Here is a 10,250-nt window from a genome sequence, read left to right as displayed (position 1 = left end):
CAGAAGGAAAATAATCTTTTAAGAAACATATCTGAAGACTTAGGGTGAAATATTTCAACCAACCTGGTTGATTCTATGCTTCTATGAATAGGCCCTGGCTATAAGTTTTTAAGAGTAATTGAATTGTACTTGGTCAGTCAGACTGAATTCACAGGCTCACAGCTCACAGGGTGTCAGGGGTTGGAAGGGACCCAAAGAGATCATCACGTCCAGCCCCCCTGCCAGAGCAGGACCATACAACCTAGCTCAGGTCACACAGGAACACACCCAGACAGGCCTTGAAAGGCTCCACAGAAGAATCTGTGAAAGGCCCCACAATCTGTTTGGGCAGCCTGTGCCAGTGCTCTGGGACCCTTACAGGAAAGAAGTTCCCCCTTGTGTTGAGGCAGAACCTCCTGTGCTGCAGCTTACACCCATTGCTGCTTGTCCTATCCCAGAGAGCAGTGAGCAGAGCCTGTCCCCCTTCCTGACCCCCAACCCTCAGATGCTTATAAACGTTGATTCAATCCCCTCTCAGTCTTCTCTTCTCCAGACTAAGCAGCCCCAGGTCCCTCAGCCTCTCCCCATCAGCCATGCCCTCCTGTCCCCTCATCATCCTCATAGCCCTCCGCTAGACCCTCTCCAGCAGATCCCTGTCCCTATGCAACTGGGGAGCCCAAAACTGAACACAGTACTCAAGATGAGGTCTCAGCAGGGCAGAGTAGAGGGGGAGGAGAACCTCCCTTGATCTGCTGGACACACTCTGCCTAATGCACCCCGGGCTCCCATTGGCCTTCTTGGCCACAAGGGCACATTGCTGTGCCATGGATGTTCTCCACCAGCACCCCCAGGTCCCTCTCCCCAGGGCTGCTCTCCAGCAGTCACCTCCCAGCCTGTACTGCTGCAGTTTGTTATTCCTCCCCAGGTGCAGGACTCTGCACTTGTCCTTGTTGAACCTCCTCTGGTTCTTCTGTGCCCAGGTCTCTCTGGATGGCAGCACAGCCTGCAGCTGTATCAGCCAAGCCCCCCAGTTTGGTGTCATCATTTAGCTGGCGAACAGCAGTTTAAATCTCTGAAACTGTAATGCATTTTCTGTTGCCTCTCTTTATTTAAGCAGTGCAGTTTGCAAGAGGACCTAGTTCTGTTATTGGAGCACTAAACACTGCACCATTACCGGTTTTAAACGAAGTGGGCTCCTTGTAATGGCTTTCAGCCTTTTACAATCACTTCCAGTGTGTCAGAGCCTCAGAAACAGAACTGCACTCTCGAGATAATGAAGCACAAACACAGCATTTGTTCTTTAGCTAAATACAATCTCTGTTTGACTGCTTCCTTGTAACCTTTGAGAGATAAATCCTCCCAAGGCCTCAGTCAGATGCAGCAGTGTTCCAGTAAAGTCAATCTAGTGGCATGTCTGTTCTGATTATTCTGATTCATCTTCAGAGCAAGCTGCTGGTCTGTGCATGTAGTAATATACCAGTGGGGAGTGCTGAGGGGAAAAAAGGGCTTGTTGCAATTAGATATTTGCTATAAAGAACTGCAGAGTGGTAGAATCACCCCAGTAGGCACAAACCAAGCTTTGTGTGTTAGCAAGGTGCAGACAGCTGTCTAACCATTGTGTCTGGCTGATTGATTTGTTCCTTTGCTTTGCTGAATACATATAAGGATATCAATAACCAAAGTCTATAGAATTCAAACATATAGGACAAGCCTGAGGAAAAGGTCTTGGGGGTGCTGATGGATGAGAAGCCCAGCGTGAGCCAGCAGTGTGCTCTTATAGCCCAGAGAGCCTGGGCTGCAGCAGGAATAGTGTGGCCAGCAGGGTGGGGGAAGGGATTCTGCCCCACTGCTCCTCTCTGCTGGGACCCCACCTGGAGTACTGCACCCAGCTCTGGAGCCCCCATTACAAGAAGGATGTGGAGATGCTGGAGTGTGTCCAGAGCAGGGCCAGGAGGATGCTCAGAGGCTGCAGCAGCTCTGCTGTGAGGAGACACTGAGGGAGTTGGGGCTGTGCAGTCTGGAGAAGAGGAGGCTCCCAGGTGACCTTATTGTGGCCTTCCAGGATCTGAAAGGGGCTGCAAGAAAACTGGAGAGGGACTTTTTAGGATGTCAGGTAGTGATAGGGCAAGAGGGAATGAAACAAAGCTGGAAATGGGTAGATTCAGACTGGATGTTAGGAGGAAGTTCTTCATCATGAGGATGGTGAGACACTGACACAGGTTGCCCAGGGAGGTGATGGAAGCTTCATCACTGGAGGTGTGTAGGGCCAGGCTGGATGTGGCTCTGTGCAAACAGACCTAGTGTGAGGTGTCCCTGCCCGTGGCAGAAGGGTTGAAGCCAGATGATGCTGGAGATCCCTTCCAGACCTGGCAATTCTATGACTCTGAGGTTTTAATATAGGTGTAATTTATGCTGTGAGAAGATCAAATTGGTGGGCATGATATTTGTCCCTTAGGTGAAGAAAGCTATAGTGGAAGAAGCCATTGGTGTGAGATAAATACCCTAATGAATATAGAGTTGATTCCAGGAAAACATTGTGTAAGATTTGAGCCCCTAACCAGTCTTGCCACACTGCCAAGGGTTTCTGATTTCCATGTGGTCACAGCCTTAGTCACTGCACTCATTCCAGGCAGCTTTCAGGGGAAAATGAGCACCCACCCTGTGGGTTCCCAATAATGAGTACCAAACCCCTTGAATAATTAAGGGAAAGGACTGAAAAAAACCCTGTGTGGTTAGAAAAGATCAAGTCCCCTCCTAAGTCTGAGAAACTGAAACCCCTCATGAAATAAAGGATAAAATATGCTTCCTGGGAAAAGAGAGATTTATTTCAAGAGAGATATTCATCTCTGTAGATGTTGAAGAGTAGGTGCCAAACACTATTACTCCCTGAGATAAAATCTCTGTTTAAAGACCATGCAGCTGCAGAGAGATGCATTCAAACAGCTGCCAGAGTTTTGAATCATTAAAGACAAGTAATTTCAATGGGACAAAATTTAGAATGAATAGATTAGAATCATAGAATAGGTTGGAAAGGACCTCAAGGATCATCCAGCTCCAACCCCCTGCCATAAGCAGGGACACCTCCCACTAGAGCAGGTCGCTCAAGGCCTCATCCAACCTGGCCTTTAACACGTCCAGGGAGGGAGCAGCCACAGCCTCCCTGGGCAACCTGTGCCAGTGTCTCACCACTCCTCCTAACATCTAGTTTGAATCTCCCTTCTGCCAGTTTAAACCCATTACTCCTCTTCCTGTCATTACCAGACCTTGTCAGTAGTCCCTCCCCAGCCCTCCTCTAGGTCCCCATCAGATACTGGAAGGCCACTCCAAGGTCTCCTCAAAGCCTTCTCCAGGCTGCAGAGCCCCAACTCTCTCAGCCTGTCCTCACAGCAGAGCTGCTGCAGCCCTCTGAGCATCTTGGTGGCCTCCTCTGGACTGGCTCCAACAGTTCCATGTCCTTCTTGTGCTGGGGGCTGCAGAACTGCCGCCAGGACTGCAGGTGGGGTCTGAGGAGAGCAGAGCCAAGGGGCAGAATCCCCTCCCTTGCCCTGCTGCCCACACTGCTCTGGCTGCAGCCCAAGACACAGTTGGCTGTGTATAGATAGACATAGAAGTTTAAATTCACATAACTCCTCTTCGTGTCATTACCAGACCTTGTCAATAGTCCCTCCCCAGCCTTCCTGTAGCCCCCTTCAGACACTGGGAGGCTGCTACAAGGTCTCCTCAAAGGCTTCTCTTCTCCAGCTGAAGAGCCCAAATTCTCATAGTTTTAGATAGCTCACTCACAGGGATTCCAATGTCATGAACTGCAGAAGCCTCTTCTACCACCTAGAGGGACCTGGAAAGGCTGGAGAGTTGAGCAGAGTAGCATGGTGAGATTCAGCAAGGGCAGGTGTAGGGCAGTGCACCGCAGGGGGAATTAGCCCTCGTGTCAGTACAGGGTAGGGGCTGACCCGCTGGAAAACAGGAAAACTTGCTGTGGAAAAGCAGCTGGTGGCCATCCTGGTGTCATGCTGTTCTTTCCACCTCAGAAAGTGTGGTCAGGAAGGAAAACTGCTTCCCAGCCGTCTCTAGTCACAACTTTAATGGTTTCATTTGTTGGAAAGAACACTAGAGCAAACCACAGGAGAGTTCAGCAAGTGAGATCCCCAGGCTGTATTCCTCCCATTTATGTGGATGCCTAGAAAATGAAGTGTCCAATCAGGTTGCTGCTTTTGACTTCGGTTTCTGAACCTTGCAGTGTTATCGCTTGCAAATACAGTGATGGTGCTCCCGTGAGAAAGATCAGAAAGCTCTTGTCAGAATCCAGAAGCCTTGGAGCAAAAATGATGCCTGCTTTGAAACTGACTCATGGAAAACTGCATGGGTTTGCATGCCTTGGAGAGGAATATGAAGGTCCTGCAGACAAAGAAAATCCCAGTTACCCAGAGTGACTGGAACGTGTCCATTCACACCTCGCCCCATTTGTAGGTTGCAATAGCAAAGCTAACAAAAGGCTGTGCTGCAGAGAGGACAGGCTGGTTCCCCTGAAATGCAGTAAGGAAAGCACCAGCACTCAAAAGAAATTCACTGAATGCAACTTTCATCTTTTCAGAGTTTGTTACTCAGTTAGGCAGCTGCAGCAAGGGCCCAGCTCAGCCCTGGGGGTGGGAATGCAAAGTCCACTTAGGGAGGGGATTCTGCTCCTTTGCTCTCATCAGAACACACCTGGAGCACTGTGTGCAGTTTTGGAGCAGCCAACACAGGAAGGATGTGGAACTGTTGGAGTGAGTCTAGAGGAGGCCACGAAGATGCTCAGAGAGCTGGAATAGCTCTGCTATGAGGATGGCATATGAGATTTGGGGCCTGAAGAAGAGAAGACTTTGAGGAGACCTTGGAGTGGCCTTCCAGTATCTGAAGGGAACCTACAGGAAGGCTGGGGAGGGACTATTGACAAGGTCTTGTGATGACAAGATAGAATCATGGAATCAGCTAGATTAGAAGAGACCTCCAAGTTCATCCAGACCAACCTATCACCCAGCCCTGTCCAGTCAACCAGACCATGGCACTAAGTGCTCAAGTGTCACTAAGATGAGGAGTAGTGGCTTTAAACTGGCAGAGGGGAGAGTTAAAGTAGACATTAGGAAGAAATTCTTTGCAGTGAGGGTGGTGAGACACTGGCACAGGTTGTGGCTGCTCCCTCCCTGGAGGTGTTCAAGGCCAGGTTGGATGAGGCCTTAAGTGACCTGTTCTAGTGGGAGGTGTCCCTGCCCAAGGCAGGGTGTTGGAGCTGGATGATCCTTGAGGTCCCTTCCAACCTAAACCATTCTATGATTTCTGAGACTGGGGGATAGAAAATAGATGACTTTGGTTAACCAGCCCTGAAGGAGGCAGGATCCTGGGGCTGTCACAAGCATCAGAGACTGAAGTTTACAGCTTTACCTTGAGAAACACAACCTATCTTCATATGTAGCAAGCAGATAACGTCAGTCACTTTTTATTCTGTCGATTGTTATCACCAAGCTATGTCCCTTGGCATGGCTTGTTAGCCATAACCTTGTGAAAGCAGTTGGAGTGCAATGCATGCCCTCCTGTGAACCCTCCCCAGCCTTCATGTAGCCCCCTTCAGATACTGGAAGGCCACTCCAAGGTCTCCTCGAAGTGTTCTCTTCTTCAAGCCCCAACTCTCATAGCCTGTTCTCAGAGCAGAGCTGCTGCAGCCCTCTCAGCATCTTCATGGCCTCCTCTGGACTCACTCCAACAGTTCCATGTCCTTCCTGTGTTGGGGGCTCCAGAACTGTACACATCTTTCTCTTTCTGTATCTTTCTCTGTGTGTAGCTTGTGTAGTGTACATGCAAACTCCCCTTCCTAAAGGGAAGAATTGAAATAGAGAAACAGAGCTTAGCTTTTGCCAGACAACACTCCAGTGTTTTGCCAATATAAACACTTTGGGATTGTATTCAACTGCACTGAGCATAATGGTTTGGAAAGCACTGGAAGCTCTACTGTCCAAAGCATGAAATGATAGCACCATTCTATGTCTCCTGGCTTTCTCAGGAGAAGAAGGCCTGTAAAGACACATTCCCTTTCTTATGTTGGTATATCAGAAAAATCTTCTAGGTTAGCTCTATATAAGTGTCAAGGTGCAGAGGACAGAGACCAAAAATATCTCTGGGCAGAGGAGCAAGATCTGTTCTTAGAGATTTCTGTGTTGTGAAATTGAGGTGCAAGCCAGACCCGAGAGCATCACAAAACTGGTTATTAAAGGGTAACGTTGGACAAAAGAGAGGGAGAGAGAGAGAAGGGGGTGAGGGAGAGGAAGAGAACAATGGAGAAGAGGAGAAGAAGCAGGGAAGGGAAAGAGCCTGATTCTATTACCGTCAGTTGCAGATGTGGGGGAGAGAAAGACAGGTGTGTGGCCCAGGGATGATCTGTGGGGTTTGTCAGGGGCTCTTCTGGTGGTGCTCTGGTGGAGGTCCACACCTTGGCAGGCACTGCTCAGGTCTTCTTATACAGTTTATTAGATGGGTGTCCAGGTGCAGCTCCCCAGGAAATCTGCCTGTGTATTCCTGCATCCGCAGGGGTCTGGCCACAGGGAGGCTGACCTCCTGCCCAGGGAGGTGGTGGAGGCACCGTGCCTGGAGGTGTTGAAGCCAAGCCTGGCTGGGGCACTTAGTCTGGTTGACTGGCCAGGGCTGGGTGCTAGGTTGGGCTGGATGATGTTGGAGGTCTCTTCCAGCCTGGTGGATTCTATGATTCTTGGGTGCAGGGAGACTGGGGAGGGGATTGGGATGCACTGATCCTCTTAGATGAAGAAATCTTAGTACCACACAGAGCACCATTTCAGTACTTTGCACTGTAGTAGAGCCCAGAGGTCCAGGCAGGAATCAGGGCCCCATTCTTGTAATGAATAAAAAGGCAGCCAAGATTGCTTCCAAAGGCAAGGCAAGATTCTTCCAGTTGTTTCTGGCAAAAGCCAACCTGTGTGTTTCCAGAATAATGAAATGTAAAGTTACATCAGAGTGTGTTACCTTGATCTGAGAGGTCTGTGAGGGTCAGGTCACTAGGAAGAGCCTTTTTCTGGCTGACATCCAAATAGTTTAGAGGCATGGAATCACAGAAGGGTTTAGGATCATCCAGGTCCAGCCCCCTGCCATAGGCAGGGACACCTCCGACCAGAACAGGTCGCTCAAGGCCTCATCCAGCCTGGCCTTGATCACCTCCAGGCAGGGAGCAGCCACAGCCTCCCTGGGCAGCCTGTGCCAGTGTCTCACCACCCTCACTGCAAACAACTTCTTCCTAACATCCACTCTAAGTCTCCCCTTTGCCAGTTCAAACCCATTACCTCTTGTCCTGTCATTACCAGACCTTGTCAATAGTCCCTCCCCAGCCTTCCTGCAGGTCCCCTTCAGATACTGGAAGGTCCCTGTAAGGTCTCCTTGAAGCCTTCTCTTCTCCAGGCTGAAGAGCCCCAACTCTCATAGCCTGTCCTCTCTGATCATCTTTACGGCCCTCCTCTGGACTCACTCCAACATTTCCATGTCCTTCTTGTGCTGGGGGCTCCAGAACTGCCTCCAGGACTGCAGATGGGGTGTGAGGAGAGCAGAGCCAAGGGGCAGAATCCCCTCCCTTGCCCTGTGCCCACACTGCTCTTGCTGCAGCTAGCACAGGGTTGTGTCTGGGCTGCACTCACACTGCAGGCTCCTGTGGAGCTTTTCATCACCCCAGACCCCCAGGGCCTGTTCCTCAGGGCTGCTCTCAGCCATTCCCCACCCAGCCTGGAGCTGTGCTTGGGATTGCACCAACCCAGGTTTCCTGCTATCTAATTTCCCCTTGACGTTGCCTTGAAATTAGCTACCTTTATGTGGCTTTTGCTATTTGCACTTGTGACAACAGACAGCAAGATCTAAACTCTAATTCAGTTCAGCATTTGGGAGTGGGCTCCTCTCTTGCCTGAATTCCTCCAGCAACACAAGATTATTGGTGAGTCCCCCAGTGAAAGTATTGCAAGCATTAAGTGATCACATTGCAGTTTCTGTCTACTTGTCTGCAGGATTACTGTGTATGCAGGGCCTCAATCCCAGTGAAATTGATAGCAGGCTCTTTCCTGACACAAATGGCAGCCTGCTATTTTAAAGAGCTACTTCTCAAAGCTGACTGGAAGTGACTTCATAGTGCATATTAAGAACCTGGATAACTTCATCCATGATTGATTATTCTGTGCCTTCTTTGGTGTTATATTAGAAGATTGTTTTTGTTCCCTTGCAGAATCTTCCATAACCTTCCATAACTGCAAAAAGACATCATGGGATGCCTTGAGCCATGGTCTGGCTTTTCCCTAAGTCATCTGGCCTCAGGCAAAGCTTGCCTGGATGAATTGCTCTTCTCAGTCCTGAACTCCACACTAACATCACAGACTCACAGCTCACAGGGTGTCAGGGATTGGAAGGGACCCAAGGAGATCATCCAGTCCAACCCCCCTGCCAGAGCAGGACAATCCTATCTAACACAGGTCACACAGGAACACATCCAGACAGGCCTTGAAAGGCTCCAGAGGAGACTCCACAACCTCTCTGGGCAGCCTGTGCCAGGGCTCTGGGACCCTGACAGGAAAGAAGTTCCCCCTTGTGTTGAGGCAGAGCCTCCTGTGCTGCAGCTTACACCCATTGCTGCTTGTCTTTTCCCCGGAGCTGCTTCCCAGCAGGGCAGTCCCAACCCGTGCTGGTGCCTGTTGTTATTCCCCCCAGATGCAGGACCCTGCCCTTGTCCTTGCTGAGCTTCCTGTGGTTACCCACATGCAAAGGATGTTTTTTTATGGTCTGTTGTCTACAAAGTATTATAATGCTAAGTGGAAGGGGTCAGTCTCTTTGCAGTGGTCAGCAGCAATAAACCAAGGAGCAATGGATGCAAACTGCAACACAGAAGGTTTCATCTCAACATGAGGAGGAACTTCTTTACCCTAAGTATGACAGAGCCCTCGAACAGGCAGCCCAGAGAGGTTGTGGAGTCTCCTGAAGACTTTCAACACCCACCTGGATGCATTCCTGTGTGAACTACCCTACGGGGTCCTGCCTTGGCAGGGGGGTTGGACTGGATGGTTGGACTCTGGAGGTCCCATCCAACCTCTGAGGTTCTGTGCTTCTGTGATTCAAGCATATTTACTAGAGTCTCACAGAAACCAGAAGACACATAGCTTGCATTCTTGGTTTTAAAGGTTACTGTATGGCTGCTTGATTTCCACAGGGGTGAAAACAGAGGAAGAAATAGGCTCCTGTGCTCTTGCATTCTTAAGCCCATATAATACAGTAGAGTTGGCAAAGAAGTGAAAAATAAAATTGAGGAGCTAAAAACTATAATTCTGATGCAGTTCTCCATGGGGTTTTACTATTGATGGCAGTTCAGGCAATAGGAAGGTATTTATGAAAGGGTTCATGAGCTTTCAGGCATTCACCAGGACTTACTCTGCCATAAATGTGTGCCATCATCTCTCCATTTGTGCATTATTTTGAGTTACTGATGATGTAATTCAGGCAGACAGCAAAATTATTACCACATGACTGCCCTACCAGAGAGCCCACTAAGAGCAGGCAGAGGAGAACTGAAGGAAGTATTTAATAAGCAGTTTACACCCATTTTGCACCCTGAAAATTGTGAGTTTGTATCATTCTGTGAGTAGGAAATATTTTGTAAAGAAACTCAACTTGTGCTCTGGCCAGCCTGCTCTAGGGTAGGGTGTCCCTGGGCTTGGCAGGGGGTTGGAACTGGCTGCTCCTTGTGGTCCCTTCCAATCCTGACTGATTCTGTGGTTCTGTGCTTCAAGCACTTTACAAATATAGATAAAGCAAAAAAAAAAAAAAAAAAAGCTGCATGTAGTATTTCCAGTAACTGATTCAGAGAGATTTTCCCCTGATCATTTCTGTCTTTGCAAGAGAGCAGTCACACAGCACTCCATTGCATACAGCCTCTCTGCGAAACAAAGCGGTACTGGAACGCATGCAGCTGAGCTGAAAGCGATGTAAGGCAGTTAGTCATAGAATCATAGCATCACAGAGTCATAGGATCAGTCAGGGTTGGAAGGGACCACAAGGAGCAGCCAGTTCCAACCCCCCTGCCATGCCCAGGGACACCCTACCCTAGAGCAGGCTGCACACAGCCTCAGCCAGCCTGGCCTCAAACACCTCCAGCCATGGAGCCTCAACCACCTCCCTGGGCAACCCATTCCAGCCTCTCACCACTCTCGTGATGAAGAACTTCTTCTTCACATCCAGGCTGACTCTCCCCACCTCCAGCTTTG

The sequence above is a fragment of the Pogoniulus pusillus genome, chromosome 4 (genome assembly GCF_015220805.1).
Source record: "Pogoniulus pusillus isolate bPogPus1 chromosome 4, bPogPus1.pri, whole genome shotgun sequence".
Taxonomy (NCBI): domain Eukaryota; kingdom Metazoa; phylum Chordata; class Aves; order Piciformes; family Lybiidae; genus Pogoniulus; species Pogoniulus pusillus.
The sequence above is the reverse complement of the archived record's forward strand: the minus strand, read 5'-3'. Positions refer to the sequence as shown.